Raw genomic sequence first — 19,791 nt, 5'->3', positions numbered from 1 at the left:
TCAGGTAAGGAGTCTTGGTTAATCGATGATTATTGTTGTTTTTTTCTTAACTCTCTGCACCTCCCTATGAGATAGAACTCATTTACTTAATTTACAGTATCTTGTAGATTATGTTTTCTACGGATGGCAGTTCAAGACCTCAGGCACCAAGAATAAACTACCAAATAAGGTAACCCATAGATCCTTTACCCGTGGTAATTCCTAACCTGTTTTTTTTGTCTGATAACTGGACTAAGTTTTCCTTGAATCTCATGGTTGGTCTCTAAGTGGTGGTTTGAAGGAATTCACCTCCATGTAGTTTCCTCATATTTTCCTCTATTTGATACACTTCTATCTCTTACTTTCACATTGATAGGGTTACACTCTCTTATGTTTATGACTGGAATTTTTGTTGGTCTAAGGTAAAAATTTTGTTCAGCTCTACACAACGAAGATTCAGGGTGAAGTAGCTCAGTTACTTCAGTTATAACTGAGTGATTTTCCCATCCTAGGTTCTATTTAGATTTGGGCTCTATCCTAAATGAGAAGTGTTCTTTGTTTGTGTGCATGATCACATTATGGAGGGTTTTGTGCTTTGCCTTACACAGATTTAGGGTTTTCCCTATAAGAGGCCTCTCCATACTAAATGTGATCAATTTTATAGCTAAATAGAATGTGGTGAACTACTTTCCTATCTGTAGTAATTCCCAGATTGTGCATTTCTATATCTGAATAGTAATGGTTGAAAGGTGGTTATGCCTTCCCTTGTGGTGGGGTGAAAAACTATTGAGAATTTATCTAAGTAATTATATGTGTGTGTGTGTGTGTGTGTTGGTGGAAACCTTTCCCATGACGGTCTCTTTTGTGCCTTGATGTGGCCATGGTTTATTATTTTGTAGTTGTTATTAAATTTATCAATAATTAAATGTGTGTTATGTTGGTTTACTACTCATTGTGTTTCTTCCTTGGTTTCAAATTTGAACGTTGAGAAATTAAACTTGTTCTTTTCTTTCAAAAGCTTGCTAGGAATTGAGTTTTTTTTCTAGATATAACTTCATGTATATGATTGGTATGATTGTTGGCTTACGTTGGGCTGACCCAGGTTCGGATTTTATTGCACACCAGCAAAACCCTCAATCACTAGCCCTTTTGGCAACGATCTCCAAGCAAGTTGCAGTCTCACCTGAAGTGACTATGGGAGGTTGCCAAGCTAGGTTTTTGTATCCTTGAGTGATACTGTGATGTGGAAGTTTTGTATTTTATTATGCTTTAACACTTATAAAATACTTCGCATTCATGAACTACTTCACACTTATATATTACTTCACAAAATTAAATTCATCGCTTCAACATATAATAAACATACATAAACTTCACAGTACTGAAATAAAGTGCATATAATAAGAAAAACACATGAAGACATAGATTTTATCATGGTTCATCCCAATGTGGGACTACATCCGTAAGAAATGTTTCTTATAATAGAAAATCTGATACAACAAATAGTTCTTTCCCTATGCACACAGTTGCAGGTTGTTTGTGCACTTAGTTATATATGGTATGCACACTAAGCTACAGACCCAGGCCTCCGTGCACTCAGCTACAGAGCCCCACCCCTTTCTCCGCAATACAGATCAGAAAGATACAACCATAAAACACAAATCTAGATCAATAGTTTCCTTCCTCCTTTATTATTCATCCCTATATATATTATTACAGTGAGGGATTACATCACAACATTACCATGGACCCAATACCATGGTTTCAGAAATAGAAGGGACTATGGTCCAAAACCATTCAACTTCTACAATATTATATTATTTTACAAAAAATGAGGGCCTTCGCCATGAAGACCCTATACTGCATGGTGTGTTTGTTGTGTGGTCTTTCTTGTGCTCTGCTGCTGTGCTGTGCTGTCCACTTCGCACTCTGCAAAATCCTTTGTATTGCACGCTCCACGAAATTAATAATCCTTGCCCAAATATGGCCAAGTTGGGTTGTGCCCAACAAGCTCCCAAAAGTCACATGTGAGTTCTCTCGAGTAACTCAATTTGTTTGTGTTTCATATTGTCTGCAATGTTTTTGTATGCCTTGTTCAATTTTTTCAGAATCTCTAACAATTGATTCTCCTCGTTGCGCACTTCTTCTAATATTTCTCTCTTACATGTTTTACAACCTTCTTTGCCAATTCTATCCCCCTTTGTCGAAGTTGCTGAAGCTTCTCATCCACAACATGTTATAGTTGGACTAACTTGTCCTACCAAGGATGAGTCCTTTCGATCAAAATTTTCTCCTCCTTCTTCAACTTTTCGATTTTCTTCTTGAGCTCCTTTGACTCATTAACTTTTGCAAGTCTCTACGAAATTAGAAAAGTATTCATAGCTACCCAACTCTCTTCCAACTGATGTTTTTTTTCTTCATTTCCTCCCATATTTTCTTAACATTTGGATCTTCCTACAATGAAGTCCAAATTTCCATGTTGTCATTGACCAATTTTCCACAGTCTTTCAATGTTGAGGAGATGCTGGACATCCCACTCTTTAAGTTAATATCCCTTTGTTTGTGCACTTCTGGTAGAATGGTTGGATGCAACTTCATTTGCAGCTCATTGATCTGCATCTCATACTTAAATTGCATTGCGACAATTTTATCCTTCTTCTCCTTGACTGCAAGGCCAATCTTCATGACCTTGTCTTTTGCTGATTCACTCTTGTGGAAATCCATGTCCAAAATTTCCTTACAAGTGGCTTTGACAACATCCTTTAGTCTCTGTTGGTGTATCTCTTCCTGTTCCTTGTCCTTGATGGCCTGGTCGACTTTTTTCTTCAATGAAGCACGCTTTTCCTGTATTTGAATTTTTAAGTGTGAGGTGTGTTTTTCACACTCTTAGAGCTCATTTTTGATACCCTGACGTAATTCATGTAGTATCAGAGTGGGCACTACTTCCATGTTCATATTGGCATTGTCCCAACATTTTTCCCTGTTGCTTGACTTCGACAGAGTCGAATTGTAGAGCTTCGGTAGGTATTTTCATTATCCTCATCCAAAATGTAGTTTATATCAGTCTTTCTTAGTGGATTCCTTTGACTATCTGTGTTGGTGGTCTGGATGTTTGCACCCAAATATTCAGCTCCGCAATACTTTGCTACACACCTGTGATAAGCTCGCCATAGCGATATTCCACCCTATTCTAGGATTCCATTGTTATCTCTTGAACCTTGTCTCTGATTTGATCCAAGTCACCTTTAGTGAGAACCATTGGTGTGATTTGTTTTGATTTATCCTCCTTATGCTTCTTTCTTCTCTTAATGGTAGCTTCACCTTGGCTTTTTCTTTTCTCCTTGGTAGTTTTCTTTGTTTCTTCCTTTTCTTTCTCCTTAGTCATATCCTTGCCTCCTTGAGGATCCTCCTCATGATGTTATTTTTCATGGTGTTCTTCCTCCTCTTCCTCTTCCTCTGCTTCCTTCTCCTTGTCTTTTCCACTGCCTTCACCATGGTACGAAGTGGCCAACTCTTATTCTTCTATTGTGATGTCTCCTACTTATTCCAATGGAGTGATCCATTCTATAGGCCATGTCTGTATTAATTCTACCATATCATCTTCTTTGACCATATATGGCAATGCATGCAATTCCTTCTTCATGTCTCTGCACGCCTATATGTATAATTTATGAAAATCCACGTTGAACCTCGCCACACGGTTGTACTATTTATGAAAACTCAGCCAAAGGCTTGAATGTTTTTTTACTAACATGTGTAGATCCATTTTTATATAATATAAAAAATATCCTATTCTCTTGTGCTCATGATGGTTGAGTGGTATGCAACAACGAAGCATACCTCATGGCCCCACATATATGCTTCTATCGAAGGGAACTGAATATCCTCAGGCTCCTTCCATGCCAACATAGAAATGATCAAGATTAACCAAGCATAGTGAAAGGATGTACCCTTCTCCTAGACCTCACGGCAGTCATCCAAGAATTTCTTGCATAAGTATCTAGCCTAGTTATACTAGATTCCACTTGTGCATTGTGTGGCTAAAGACACCACTCACGTAGGAACTTCATTTGCAGAACACTTCCTCATGATATTTCCATCCAAAATATGTGTGGGAAGGCGGACTGCTTGGTCACTAATTGAGTTTATGTCATAGCCCATGTTTCCTTTGACCAACCTATACTTCTTCTACATATTGTCTGCCACAATGTGATCTTGATGCTTTCCCATGAACTCCTCCGCGGAGCTCTGCCCTTGGTAAGGTAATCTAGTGATCCTCTAGATCAACATTTGGTCTATGGGGATCTTATTCCCCATCCATAGGTGTCCATCATGTATCAATACCATCCATTGGCACACACACATTTTGTTTGTTGAACCTCTTCCAAAGTGCGACACATTCAACATATTGAGCAGTCCCGACCACACTAACCCATTCGCCCAATGTTGTGGTTCCAATCTCGTCACTCCACTATCTGCATGGTGAATCTACTACAAGTACATGTCTCGTGCAAACTGAGGGTACTTCTTCTAGTCATGAAAATCATAATCTGTAAATTTGAGCTATGGTTTTTCCCTAAAACCTCTCCTAAAAATGGCACATCTTCTGGCAATAGTGGTGTGAATGTTCCATACTTCGCGTCTTTGGAATCCTTTACTAGTTTGGAATTTTTCTTCATTGACATGATGTATGAGGGAAGAGGTAAGAAGAATTCTACGCCTATATTTCCTAAACTTCTTCTTCAATATTGACCTACTCATGTTTCTTTTGTGGTTTCACAGGCTTGGGAGGCTTCTTGTCCTACTCTATCTTGGTTCTCTCTTCCTTGGTTTTCTTCTTCCTTTGCGATGTCTGATGTTTTTGTGGCAACAATGCTGCTGTTGATGGTGATGCTATTGTGGTTGTTTCAACTGCTAGTGCGGACATGCAGCTTCCATGACTCCAGAGAATCCCTAGTCACGAAAGTTCCACACAATCTCCTCCCAAGATCACTCTGTCAGCATACACAGTGGAGTCTTCTGCAACTTCTTCACACTATTAATCACTCAATCTCTTGATTCAACAAAGTTATTAATCTAAGCGAGAGTCAATTATTTACAACAATTCTGGCCTTCGAACCTCATCATTAGATTTGATTTTGTCCCAATTCTATTTAGATTTCAGCATTAAATGCATATTGATGAGCCTCATCATTGGGTAAATATATGGACCTGAATTCACGTCCTAGCTTAGTCAAATCAACTCTTCTCACAATTTATTACGTATTTTGATTGTATTTTGTTTAATGAGATGAGTCAAAGTGAGATATTATGCCTTGTGGACTAATGTGCATCGATTGCAGGTTTGTGAGAGAAAATCATGTATTTTTGGCTAATTAAGGGTTGGAACTCGAATGAGACAAGGAGGAGAGGTTGTAGGAGGTAGATCCTCCTCATTTACTCCTCCCTCATTTGAATATTCCTCCATCAATCACACTAGCTTGGAGTACAAGCAGCCAATTCATGGAGATCAAAAGGCAGTTGAGCAAGTGACAGCCAAAGAGCTAGTTTATCTCAACTTTGGGAGCTGAGCTTCCCTAGATTTAAGGAATTCATTTGAGACTTTAGTTGTATAAATAAAGAGGCCTAAAGCCTCATTAGGATTCGAATTTCTATTGTAAAAACACTAGTCATTTTCTAGTTCAAGACTTGTGGAAGACATTGCTATGTGATTTTCTATTTTGATAATGAGAATCAGAAGTTCCTTGATCCAGTACTAAGTTGACATAGAGGGATGAAGCTCTTGGGTTAGGGCCCAACCCTAGTAGCAAAGGATCCTCTGCTTGTATTTGTATGCTTAGATTGATTTCATAGATTAATGGTTGAATTGTCTTTAGAATTATTTCATTGCAAGTAGTGTAGATCTGATTAGTTTTCTTATTAGTTTGCTTCCATTTGTGCTTACTTCAATATTAGTTTAGAAGAGATAAGGGAACATAAAAAAGTTGTCAATAGGTGGTTTTTTCCTCACTCTTTCCTTTAGGGATCATGGTTTGAGGAAAGAACTCCTATGCAGCCCCAAAAAGACAAAATTCTAGTTTCTCGGGGAATTTAGGGTTTTCTGTACTTAGGTGATCTAGATTTAAACAAGAACGCAACAAAATACAGATATGACCATTAATACTTGGATGCAATAGAAATAATACTTTATTTCATTGATGTAAAATACTGAAATACACTTACAAATTGAAATGGAAATAAACTAGCTCAGGCGATGGTAGCTTATCTCTAAGAAGAGATGTGGCAGCTACATGCCTCTGAACTATCTTACAATGAGGCTCGAAGGCCTATTTATTGTTGAGAAATAATGGAAAATTCTAAACATCCAAAAATGTAACCCTAGGAGATGAAGTGCCAAACTATGGGCCTCGTTTTGGGTAATTTGGTACATCAACTTCTCGGGGTCGTAATTTTGGCATACGATCTTTATTAGACACACACAATACCTTGTTAGAAATATCTATCCAAAGACTACAACTTTGGGATGAGAAACATCTATCCATGGATCGATTTTGCTCCTGTTTTTCCCAAAAAGAGTCGTTTATGGCCTCAAAACAGCTCCGGAAGTTTAGGACCTGAAAAACTACCAAAAATAGTAAATTGTGCTACAAATAAGGAAACTGAAAAACTAAAAGAAACAATGGTGTAGGTCCAAGTGGAATAGGAAGGTGGCCACCAATATCCACCTGGATCATTTTTCCCCCCTTATTAAGTAATGTTCGCCATTGCATCCAGTTCCTCCATGAGATGAGGAAACTTTTGCTGAACTTGGTCCCTGGTGAGCCACTTGCCCTGGTGAAGGAGCTGGCCTGCTTTGACAACTTGATATAGTTGGATCCTTTATTGTCGGGTGTTCTTGCTCTACATGTCCATGATCTGATCAGTTGTAGCATGTTCCATGAAATCTAGATTTAACTCTGTAGGTGTGAGTTGTTCTGCAATGTTGGATGTGTCTAGCAATGGTGGGAAGTATGGTCGAAGGTGGTCCACATTGAACACTAGGTGTAGGCCAAGGAATGGGGGAATGCTGAGCTCAAATACATTGTCTCCTAGAGCATTGGTAATGGTGTACAGAGCATATCGAAGTGGTTTGAGTTTCTGATAGGCTCCGATAAGGCATTCCTTTTGCAAATGAAACTAGACTTTGTCGCCCACCAGAAACTTGTGTGGCACCCAATGTTGATCATGTCACTACTTGTATTTGGCATTTGAGTTCTCCACAATGTGGTGTACCTGCTGGCGGATATATTGGATGTGCTCAATGAAGTTGTTTGCCTTATCTGTTTCGAACTGGACATGAGTCGAATCTGCCTGAGTAGCTTCAAATGGCATGGCCACATCAATGGGACATAGTGGTTGGAATCCCAAGCCCACCTGAAAGGGGTTGTGGCCAGTCGAGCTGTGGAGAGCCTGATTATAATTGTGATGGACATAGGGGAGGTTCTCATCCCATGTGCGTGGATGCTTTTTGTTATACATGCGCAGAATGTGTACAATCATCCTGTTGATGACCTTTGTCTGGCCATCAGTTTGGGGATGGAAAGTTGTGGACTTCGTGATCTTGGTGTCTAGCATCGACCAGAGAATGGACTAGAATTCACTAAGGAACCTATTGTACTGATCTGAAATGATAGATTATGGGATCCCAAAGTGTACCCACACTCTTTCAAAGAAGAGTTTAGTTGTGGCTTTTGATGTGATATTCTTCTTGCGGGCCACCATAACGGCCATCTTCGAGAATCTTTCGAGGACCACAAAAACACAGTCATTGCCATGCTTAGTAGAAGGAAGGCTCAACATGTAATCCATGGAGATGGATTCCCAAGGTTGACTAGGGGTAGGCAGCAGAGTATAGAGGCCTTTCTTCCTGACGATTGGTTTGGTAATGGCGCAAGTAGTGCAGGATTTGATGTACTTTCCGACATCCTATTGAAGATTTCGCCAATAGAAATACTTTTGCAGGACTACCACCATTTTCTCGACCCTGAAATGCCCAGCAGCCTGACTATAGTGCGCTTCCCAAATCATCTTGGCACGCTCGCTTGAAGGAACACAAAGGTGACCTAGGTGGCATAATAGGGCATCCTGGAGGTGAAAATCTAGAACATGCTGACCCTCCAAGAGCGTTTGGTATGTGTGGCCGAATTCTGGGTCGCTTTTGTAGAGAAGTAGCCAATCAGAAGTCTCGTGTCCACAAGACTTGATCATGGTGGTTAACGCCATGATCAGTGGTCGGCTGAGGCAATTTGCAACATTATTCGTGCTACCCTTCTTATACTTGATATTCAAATGGAACTGTTGCAGGTATGTGGACCACTTCTGATGGCGATCATTCTGCAACTTCCCTTGTGTTTGTATGAACTGAGGGGTCGGTGGTCTATGTGGATGACCGTTTCCTTCCCCAAAATGTAATGCTTCCATTTTTGGAAGGCCTGCATAATGGAATACATCTCTTTGTCATAAGTGGGATACTTCTAGGATGTGTCTGAAAGTGTCTCACTATAATATGCCACTAGATGCTCGTGTTGAGTAAGGATTGCCCCAATAGCATAGTCAGAGGCATCTGTCTCGACCTCAAATGGTTGTTGCAAGTTTGGTAATGAGAGAATTGGTGTGAAGTAGAGGCGATGTTTCAACTCTATAAATGCCTTTTGTTGAGATTCAGACCAAAAGAATTTTTCTTTCACTCCTCCCTTGGTGACTTGACTCAAGGGCCAAGTGATATGAGAGAATCCCAATGCAAACCTATGGTAGAAATTCGAAAGACCTAGAAAGTTGCGAAGCTCTGTCAAAGTGGTTGGAGCTAGCCACTCCCGAATGACTTGGATCTTGGTTGGATCCACATGCACTCCCCATTCATTAATAATGTATCCCATATACTGAACTTAGGCGATGCAAAAAGCACATCTCTCCAAATTGGCATATAGCTTGTGTTGTCACAGTGTTTGGAGAACCTATTGGATGTGATGGAGGTTCTCTTCCCAACTCTAGCTGAAGATCAAGATGTCATCCAAGTATACCACTACAAACGAGTTGGTTAATGGCTGTAAGATATCATCCATCGACCTCATGAAGGTTGCAGGAGCATTCATCAACTCAAAAGGCATAACCAACCATTCGAAAAGGCTCTCCTTGGCTTTAAAGGTAGTCTTCCACACATCGGAGGCTTCGATTGGTAACTAGTGATATCATGACTTCAAGTCGATCTTGCTGAAATGTTTTTCCCCCTTCATTTGGTCCAGAAGGTCATCAATTCATGGGATCACGTACCTATTCTGGATAGTGATCTTGTTCAGCACCTGATAGTTAATACAAAGTCTCCAAGTCCCATCCTTCTTCTGTACCGACACGGTTGGGCTCCCATAGGGTGATGAACTCGGTCGGATGTGAAATTTCTACAACAGTTCTTAAATCTGCCTCTTGATTTCATCATTCTCTAGAATGGAGTGCCGATATATTTGTCCATTGGGCAGTGGTGCACCTGGGGTCAGATCGATGGAGTGCTTGACCTAGTAGTGCATAGGAACCGCTACGTGGGAGGTGAAAATGTCCTTATACACCTCCGTGACCTTGTTCATCTATTGTTGTTGTGCATAGGGACCCTATCTGGAGGTCATGGTCACCGTATTATTCTTTCCTTGAGGGTGTATCATCAAGAAAAAAAATTTCCTTATTTTGGAAATAAGCTTACTGCATTGTTTTGTAGTAAGAAAAGAGATGGGGTAGGCGGTGCTACCTCTGTTATCCTATAAAACTTATTTTCCAAAGTAATAATAACATCATGATGCCTGGACTCGTACCGATAATGTCGCTTCCACAAGTATGGTTGGCCTAATAATACATCACAAACATCATGGGGAGCAATGTCACACAATACCTCATCCGTGAAGGGCTTGATGTTGTATGGAAGGCGACATTGTTGGCTCACACGAAGATCTTGTCCTTGGCAAGGCCACCTAATGGTTTAGGGATGTGGACATGTTGTGGTCGGTAAGCCCAGCCACTTCACGACCTCTCCCGAAATGAGGTTGTTTAGGCTCCCACTATCGACAATGAACTGTAGTGGGGAACCCTTTACCCACATCTGGGAGTGGAAGAGGCGCTCCTCCTCCTTTGGATCTTCATGGTGGCAACGGTGGCATTGAGCTCCACATTGATAATCTGCTTCCCTTTGTCATTCCCCTTATCAGGTTCTGAATCAGAGTCAGAAGATGCATCTGATTCTGAATACTTTAGCTCAGCCACCAGTGACTGCTTGGCCGAACACTGACTTGTGTTGTGAGTGGAGCTCTTATGGAAGTCACACCACCTTCCCTTATCGTTCTTCAGTTTCGCAGTGTTGTTCTTTGCTTGCAGCTTTCGCAGGTTGTCCTAGGCCACCACATTTTGGCTTTGTCCTTTGTTCAAAACATTGGGGGCACATTTCCCTTGCTTCAGATTCGCAGATGCAAAGTCCCGCTTCTTCTGTTTAAACTTTTGCTCGATATTGATAATGTATCAGTACGTCGTGCCGAGCAAGGAGATGTCCAAGAACTCCATCTCATCCCAGATGTACCTGTGTAGGAAGCCGCGGTATTTGAGTACCAAATGCAGCTCAGAATCCTTGATACCCAACTTTGTGTGAAGGGTATGAGAAATATTAATAAACTCTGGCATGTCTTGGTCCCTTCCCTACCGCAGCATGCTCCACTTTATGTATTTATCCTCATATCTTTTGACAGGGTAGTACTGCTCCTTGATGGCATTCCAGAATGAATTCCATGTGGGTGCAGCTGAAAACAATGATGTCGTACTTTCATCCTTCTACTTGCATTATGTTTTCCACCAATCCTTGACGTGCGGGGCAGCTTTGAGAAGAGTGAAAGTAATCTTTTCCTGGCCGGAAAACTCATGGACAGAAAAATACCCTTCTAGCAGATTTAAACATTTATCTATAGCGTCTGCATCTATCTCACCCTCAAATATTGGAATTTCAAAGTTAACATGTACCTTAAAGGGTGTGGCAGTTCTAGAGTAGCTATTGGAAGTAGATGTTGCCCTTGGGTAGCCGCTGAAGGATCTGGGCAAAGTTTTCCATCATCAATGTTGGACACCTAATCCTCTAAGGGTTGGTGTGGAAGCTGAATAGCCAAAAGGATTCCAAGAGACCACTTGGAATATGAATCCAAGGGTCACACCATGTACTATAAATGTATATCATTTGTCAATAATAAATGTACTCTCATGTTTATCATTCATCTTTTGTTGCTGCCATGTGTGTGTTTAACATGGTATCAGAGTGAGCGATCTCCTACCCTGCTCAAATTTGAGCCATTGTTTTGTGGCCTTTATAGATCTAAGCACTTCTCCTTATTGGTTTTATGCCTTTCGAAACGTCTTCACTGAAACTTCAATTCTTCTCTACGCTGGATGCTCCTTTACTTTAAAATCTGGTTGTTCTCTCTACTGAGCTACCCAACGGCATAACTGTGCAATAGCTGTCATCTTCCATAACTGCTCCTGCATGAAATCATTTGCCATCCAAGCTGTTTCCTCAGGCTACGCCTACTTTAATGCTCTGAAATCTGTGCCTACTCCCTGGCTCCAGTGGATTCCAGAAACGCTCTCTGCCATTGCAGAAGTGTAGCTCTGCCATTATGGACGCTCTCTGACACACTGCTTTGTTGTTGGCATCAGTCGTGGTATTCATTCCATTCTCAGGCTCAGTGTTGCACTCGGTTCCATATTGCACCTGCTCAATTCTGTTACAGTTGAACAGGTTAGGAATAGATACAATCTCTTCCCAATATATGCTTTACGATTTTAGGCCACTCTTTTTCAAGCTCTAGAAAGACAAATAATCTTTCTAGGCCCATTATGAGTCTGAGCAATCAAATTTTGGTAAGGTGGAATAAGAATCATTGGAGGAATTATTGCTCAGATCTTGATCGGCTTCTCAAATCCCATCTCCGAGTACAGACCTCTGAGTAGTTCAGGTGAAAGGTTCAACTCCTCAAACGTCTTTCCTAAAGTATACGGAGTGTCACTAGTAGTGACCACTCTAATATTCGAGTCTTCTAAATTGACTACGTGTATGGGCCCTTCCTTTTTGAAAACAACTTCAGCTCTGTCCAAAACTGCCTCTTTACCTATCTGCCAGTGTTTCACACCAAGGACCCTTTCCAGATTTGCAATGCTCTGTTGAAAGGTGCCCTAAGTGGGATCTGGAATGTCGAGATAAGTGTTAGAGTTGGTCGAAATAGCAGGAATAAAATAGTATTGCACACCAGAGTAGAGACAGACATTGGCATTGATTTCCCATTTCAATAACTTGCCTCTGGGATGATGATTGTACCTGCAACAGGCGTATAGAGTATGGCCACCATGTCTTCTTCTTTGGGCCTATAATCAAGCACCTTTCCATGAAAATGCATATTATTTGTATTGACTACTTTTGTCAATGCCTTAACTCTGTCTTCCCTTTCCACCTTCGTCAGAGGTGCTTCTCCTCGATTCATAGAATCGTACATAAGAAGATTCTTAGCTATATATTTCTAGTTCACCAATGTGCTCTCAGGCTACCCTGAGGTACCAAAACCACCGGTTATCCTATCACTTTCTTTGGCAATGCTCTGCTCTGGTTGTGATTTGGCATCATGCAAGTAGCGGTACTTCTCCCTCATATTATTGTTCATTTTGTCAATAATCTTTGAAAAACTCTAATTTTCCTCACTGGTGTGGCTGCTGGAGACCTCATCGATCTCACTGACGATGGTGCCGAAGAAGGGGCAACAAGAGATGCTGGCGTGACAAGGGCTCGATCTTAGCTCACCCTTCCTCATCTCCTTTCAATAATATTCAATTGGTCATCACGGATCTATAATGGATCACCACTGCGGATGGCTTCAAGCCAATCCAGGCGATCGTGAAGCTTAGGTAAATCAGGGAAAAAATCCCTTTCAATGATTTTTTCAAGAGCTGAAACGTATGTATGTTCATCTAATACAGTTTCGGGATTTTCCCTCTTCTTGGGAGCTGGAGGCCCTCTTTGACAATTTATCTACAAAGACGAGCTTGAAGGCATCTTTTGAGTAGGATATATAATTCTATTCTTTTTCTATTCTTTTGTTACAAATTTAAAAAACGACAATTTTGAGAAGCTAAGGCAGTGATCGAATTGTTTGTGTTTGCATCAGTGATTAGTTTTAACAGTGTTATTTGAGGATTTGGTCTTTTTATAAAGACATCGCCTCATCGCTACATATTTTGACAGTCTAGAGACTTATATCAAAGCTAGTGTATTAATGAATTGGTGTTTAATATATGCACCATTGAGAAGTTAATCACAAAAAAAACAAAAAAAAACCTCAATTCATAAGTTTGAGCGGTTAAGAAAATGGCCAGAATAACTGAGTTATTAGAATTGCTAAATACTTTAATCCACTCCAATGTTCATGATACAATTGAAATTGGCAAAATCACTCTCACAGATATTCAAATATGCCTACAATATGCACATGAAAAGATTGAATTTTTGCAGCTAGAATCTCAGTTCCAGCAAGATGAATTAAAACAGCTCAGTTTTCATTCTGAACCTGTTTCTGTTCAGAAGATTGAAACAGACTCCCATAAACAGCGACACAATAATGTTACAATTGATTCATATCTAGTGCCAAATAAAGTAGCAGAGTTACATGCAGATGCAGAAGTTCAGTTTCTACTTCCCAAGCCCATCATGAGACCTTGGGAAGGGCTTGTCCACAACAAGCAAAAAACTACTCTTGGATATGACAAGGACGTGTCCTTTCATATTCCAGATTACTCAAATCCCATTCAGTTTCAGAGTGCTGGATTCCTTCATGAAAGTTCACCTTCAGCTGTTCCAAATTCTGCTCCTCTTCCACAACTACAACAATAGATTGTGAAATGCCAACATTGTGACTGAGTTGGCCATCTGAAAGATCACTGTTTTGATCTTCATCCATGTAAGCACTGTCATAAAACTAGTCATTCTTCAAATAGATGCTTTAGAAACAAACCTCCTGCAAGAACAAAGATTCATCTTGGATGGATCGCTTCTTGGTAATGGGCATCAATAACCAAGAAGATATTCAGTCATATGTCAGAACTTGTTCTAGAGTACTGAACAGTCTTACAGTGGAGTTTTCTCCATCATCTCACGTTGTATCTGATAGGGGGGGAAATGATGGTCATTTACAAGATTCAAAGCCACATTAAGTGAGCCTGAGCCACAACCTACCACACCAGATTCAGAGTTGTAACCAGAGACAAAGATTCCCCTGAGCATGCCTTCAGTTGGCAATACCTCTTCAAAGAATTGGGGACACTTCCTCTAGTAGAAGACTTTAGGTTCTTGCCAGTTTCAAAAGAGTTCCAGGAATTGAATTAAGCATTCTAGAGTTGGTAGTAATCCTTAAACCATCACAGGTTGAGACCTCCCTTTTCAGGTTGAGGTTCTCCCTTTTATGCGGGGTGAGACCTCCCTTTCATGGTTGAAGGTTTCCCTCTTCAAAACATCAGGAGCACTTCCTCTAGCAGAAGACTAAGCATTCCAGTGTTGGTGGTCATCCTTAAACCACCGCCCTTTATACCAACATTTCAAAGAGCACATTCAGCGTAGTGCTTCCATGCATTTTTGCACATTTTATATTACAGCTCTCTTCTTGGACTCATACATAACCCTTTGAATTAAGGGGGGAATGTTGGACACCTAATCCTCTAAGGGTTGGTGTGGACACTGAATAGCCAAAAGGAGTCCAAGAGACCACTTGGAATATGAATCCAAGGGTCACACCATGTACTATAAATGTATATCATTTGTTAATAATAAATGTACTCTCCTATTTATCATTCATCTTCTATTGTTGCCATGTGTGTGTTTAACAATCGCATTCCTTTGTCACTCGAGGGCCTCTTTGAGCAAGATTTTGATAGGATCTCCTACCCCCTCGTATTTCTTTTCATCTTCCATGGGAGGCTGTCAGTATTTTCGAGGCTGGTCTTGCAGAGATTCGACTAGTTCAAGCCCTAACTCCTCATACCCCAACCTCGTTGGGGACATGCAAAGAAAAACAGAGAAAGAGTAGACCGCTCTGATACCACTGATCTAGATTTAAACATGAATGTAACAAATTACAGATATGATGTTATGAAACCAGTTCACAAAAAGATAGAAAAGAGAGATCCACGCCTTAGAATTCAGCCTCTTCGAGGGGGCAACCTCCTTTACATTACATAAATGAACAATTCTTGGATGATACAAATGACAAAACCTCCTTTCTATATATAGGAGTCTAAGGAGTCACAATATAATCCAGCCGACCTAACAATAATAATATAAAGCCACAAAAATAACAATAGAGGGATTCTATGGGGCACAGAAATAACAATATGGGGGTAATAGGGGCACAACAATATAAATAGGGGGTATAACTACAATAGTAATGGGGTAATCACTAGTATTATAGGGACCCAACATGCCCCTCTCCTTCAAAAAAGTGTTGTCCTCAACGCTTGAGTAGTTCTGGATACTTCTGCATAAAATTCTCATCCTCCCATGTGGAATCTTCAGCGGATAAGTTCTTCCACTTGATAAGATACTCTGAAATTGATCGATTTCGTAGCTGTCGAGTTCTTGTTTCTGTGACTGCTTCCGGTTCCAATATAATTTTTCCTTCCTCGTCAAGTTCTGGCAATATTGTTTGAATTGGGAGCTTGTCACCTATAACCTTCTTTAAACATGAAACATGGAAAACTGGGTGCAATCGAGAAGCTGCAGGAAGCTCCAATTTGTATGCCATAGTACCAATCTTTTCCAACACCTTGTACGGACCATAATACTTTGGTGATAATTTATTATCCTTCTTAGCTTGCTTTAGGGACATTTGCTTATATGGTTGTAGCCGTAGGAATACCCAATCACCTACATCAAAACTTCTTTCACTGCGATGTTGATCTGCCTGTTGTTTCATTCTATTTTGTGCCAACACGAGGTTATCCTTTAAGAGTTGGAGGACTTGTTGTTGATGTTCGATGTGATGTTCCACTGCCTGAACCTTAGAATTTTCTCTTAAATATGATGTGATGGATGGTGGTTGATACCCATAAAGTGCCATAAATGGGGTCATTTTTGTTGCTGTATGGAAGGAAGTGTTATACCACCATTCAGCCAGAGGCAACCATTTGACCCATTGTGTCTGTTTATCAGATACAAAGCAACGAAGATATCCTTCCAAACATTTGTTTACTATCTCAGTTTGCCCATCAGATTGAGGATGATAAGATGAGCTATGAGCTAACTGAGTACCAAGACAAGAAAATAATTCTGTCCAAAAATTTCCAGTGAAAATGGGATCTCTGTCACTTACAATAATCTTTGGGTTTCCATGTAGCTTTTGAACTGTTTCCATAAATGCAGTAGAAACTGTACTGGCTTTAAATGGATGTGATAATGCACAAAAGTGTGCATACTTGGTAAGTCTGTCAACTACCACCATGATGACACTCTTTCCCTCAGACTTGGGTAAACCTGTGATAAAATCCATTGAAACCTCCTCCCAACGTTGGCTTGGAATGGATAAAGGTTGTAATAGACCTGGTGTCTTAATTGTTTCAACTTTATTTTGTTGGCAAACCAAACATTCCGCCACAAACTTTTGAATATCTGATTTAAGGCCATCCCAAAAAAATTCCTTCTTAACCCTGTGGTAAGTTTTTAAAAATCCTGAGTGCCCTCCTAAGGGAGAAGTGTGCAATTCCATAAGAATCTTTTGTTTTAGCTGGGAATTCTTACAGAGGTATAAGCGATCTTTGTACCATAACGAATCATTTTGCCAGCTAAATGTATCAGAAGTACTGGAATCTTGTTGTAGCTTTTGAATAAGTGCCCACACTTCTTCGTCATTCTTCCATTCCTCCCTTGCTTCGTTTATCCAATCTGGTTGGATAATAGAAATGGCACACAACAATGCTTCCACATCCTCATCCTTTCTTGAGAGTGCATCTGCCACCACATTTTGCTTCCCTTTTTTGTAGATGATTTCAAAGTCATAACCCAACATCTTTGTGACCCACTTTTGTTGCTCTTCAGAGGATAATCTTTGTTCTAAAAAGTATTTAAGGCTATCATGATCCGTTTTTACCTTGAAGTGTCTTCCCATTAGGTAGGGTCGCCATTTCTTAAGTGCATGGAGTATTGCCAACATTTCCTTCTCATAAATAGCTTTGCTTAAAAACTTTCCCTTGATTGGACGACTTTCAAAAGCAATGGGTCTTTCATCTTGCATTAGAACAACACCAATTCCATTTCCTGAAGCATCACATTCCACAATAAAGGTTTTTGTGAAGTCCGGTGTAGCTAAGACCGGTGCTTGGCACATTGCCTCTTTAAGATGTTCAAAGGCCTTTGTTGCTTCCGAAGTCCATGAAAATGAATCTTTCTTCAATAATGTTGTTAGAGGTGCTGCTATTCTCCCATAATTCTTAACAAACTTGCGATAATACCCTGTCAACCCAAGAAATCCTCGCAGATGCTTTATGGATGTGGGGATTTTCCATTCCTTAATGGCTTTAATTTTGCTAGGGTCTACCTTAACTCCTTCATGAGATACAATATGACCCAAATATTCCACCTCCTGGACTCCAAAGAAACATTTGGATCTTTTTGCATATAATTGTTTCTCCTCCAATAGTTGTAGCACCCTGTCAACATGTTCAACATGATCCTTCCAAGACTTGCTGTAGATTAGTATATCATCAAAAAATACTAACACAAATTTTCTAAGGAATGGTTTGAAAATTGAATTCATCAAACCTTGAAATGTTGAAGGTGCATTGGTAAGGCCAAAAGGCATGACCAAAAATTCATAATGACCCTCATGAGTTCTAAATGCTGTTTTCGGAATGTCTTCAATCTTCATTCTGATTTGATGATATCCCGAACGAAGATCCAACTTGGTGAAGTAAATTGATCCATGCAATTCATCCAGTAATTCATCAATAACAGGAATGGGGAACTTATCTTTAATAGTGAGCTTGTTGAGCTCCCTATAATCTGGACACATGCGCCATGATCCATCCTTCTTGTGCACCAATACTACTGGAGCTGAGAAAGAACTTTGACTCGGTTGAATTATACCAGCCTCTAGCATTTCTGCAACCATACGTTCAATTTCACTTTTTTGGACATATGGATATCTGTACGGCCTGATGTTTGGAGGAACACTTCCTGGAATCAGATGAATAGCATGATCATGATCACGCATAGGTGGGAGACCTTTGGGAGTCTCAAATACCTTGGAATGATTGTCCAGGACTTTTTGGAGATCTGGAGAAATAGATGATTCCAATGTGGAAACATCTAGCGAACATAATTGTGCAATTACACCTCTTTGCTCCTTTTTTAGAAGCTTTGTCATGCCATTAGAGCTGATTATCTTTCCTGGTTTCCCTGCAATACCCCTTAATTCAACTTCCTTTCCTTCCACAGAAAATTTCATGAAAAGTTCTTGAAAATTAAAAGCTATTGTACCCAAGGATTGTAGCCATTGGACTCCTAGTACAACATCAGCACCTCCCATTGGAATGGAAAGCATTGGGCTAGTCAATACATATTCTCCCATGGATAGCTTGATATTATGGCACTTTCCAGAACAATTTATTGTTCCTCCATTTGCAATCATCACTTGACACTCTGGTGCTGGATATAGGAAGCAATTCAATTCTTTTGCTACCCTACAATGAATAAAATTGTGGGTGCTTCCTGAATCAATCAACACTATTACCTTTTTCTTCTTGATTTGTCCTTCTATCTTGATGGTTTGAGGAGTGGTAATTCCCGCCAATGCATTACAAGATATGGTCGGATTTATTTGTTCTTCATCTAGGCTTTGTTCCTGGAATATATCCTCTTCTTTTGACCTTTCTTGCTCCTTTTCTTCTTCCTCTTCACAATCTATGTAGAATAATTTCTTCTCAGCACACTTATGACCTTTTGTGTATTTGCTATCACAATTGTAACAAAGCCCTTTTGCTCTTTTTTCTTCCAATTGTTGTGGTGTCAACCTTGTAGGTTGTGGAAGACTATGGGCAACAACACTTCCGTCTTTATAGTTGTGAACGGTATGCTTCCTAGTTGCCATAATTTTGCTTTCCATTTTTCTTGCTAACCTGAATGCCTTCTCTAATGAATCAGGTTCCCAAAGGCTCACATCATGTTGGATATTATCCTTTAAAGACCCTATGAACACATCAATCCTATGCTCCTCTGGAATATCTTTTACCCTTATGTTCAATTTTTGGAACTCCTCAATGTGCTCCATTATTGAACCCTTTTGTTTGAGACTTATCAATTGGCTAAAAAAAGTGTTGCTTTTTGTATCCTCATAATGTGCTATCAATTCTTCCGTAAAAATTGCCCAAGTGATAAATTGTTTACGAGAACAAAGCCATTGATACCATACAAACTGATTTGGTTCCAAATATAAAGTTGCCATACGTACCTTTTGTGTGTTTTGCACATTATTGAGATCGAAGAATTGCTCCATCTGTAATATCCATGTGGCGGGATCCTTGCCATCAAACTTCCTCATATCGATTTTTGGAACATGGTGAGTCTTCGATCCAACATTAGAGTCTATGAAATCATGATTAACATTTCTTTTGTTCTCATCATGAGTTTCCTTTACTACCTTTTCACCATTAGTGACCCTTTCTTGTAGCAACTTCTTCAATTCATCCATCTTATCATCCATGCCATCAATTTTAGCGTCCATG

This window comes from Pinus tabuliformis, chromosome 6 (genome assembly GCF_031772625.1).
Source record: "Pinus tabuliformis cultivar Carrire ecotype Pingquan chromosome 6, CPIR1, whole genome shotgun sequence".
NCBI classification, from domain to species: domain Eukaryota; kingdom Viridiplantae; phylum Streptophyta; class Pinopsida; order Pinales; family Pinaceae; genus Pinus; species Pinus tabuliformis.
Note: the sequence above shows the minus strand (reverse complement) of the source record.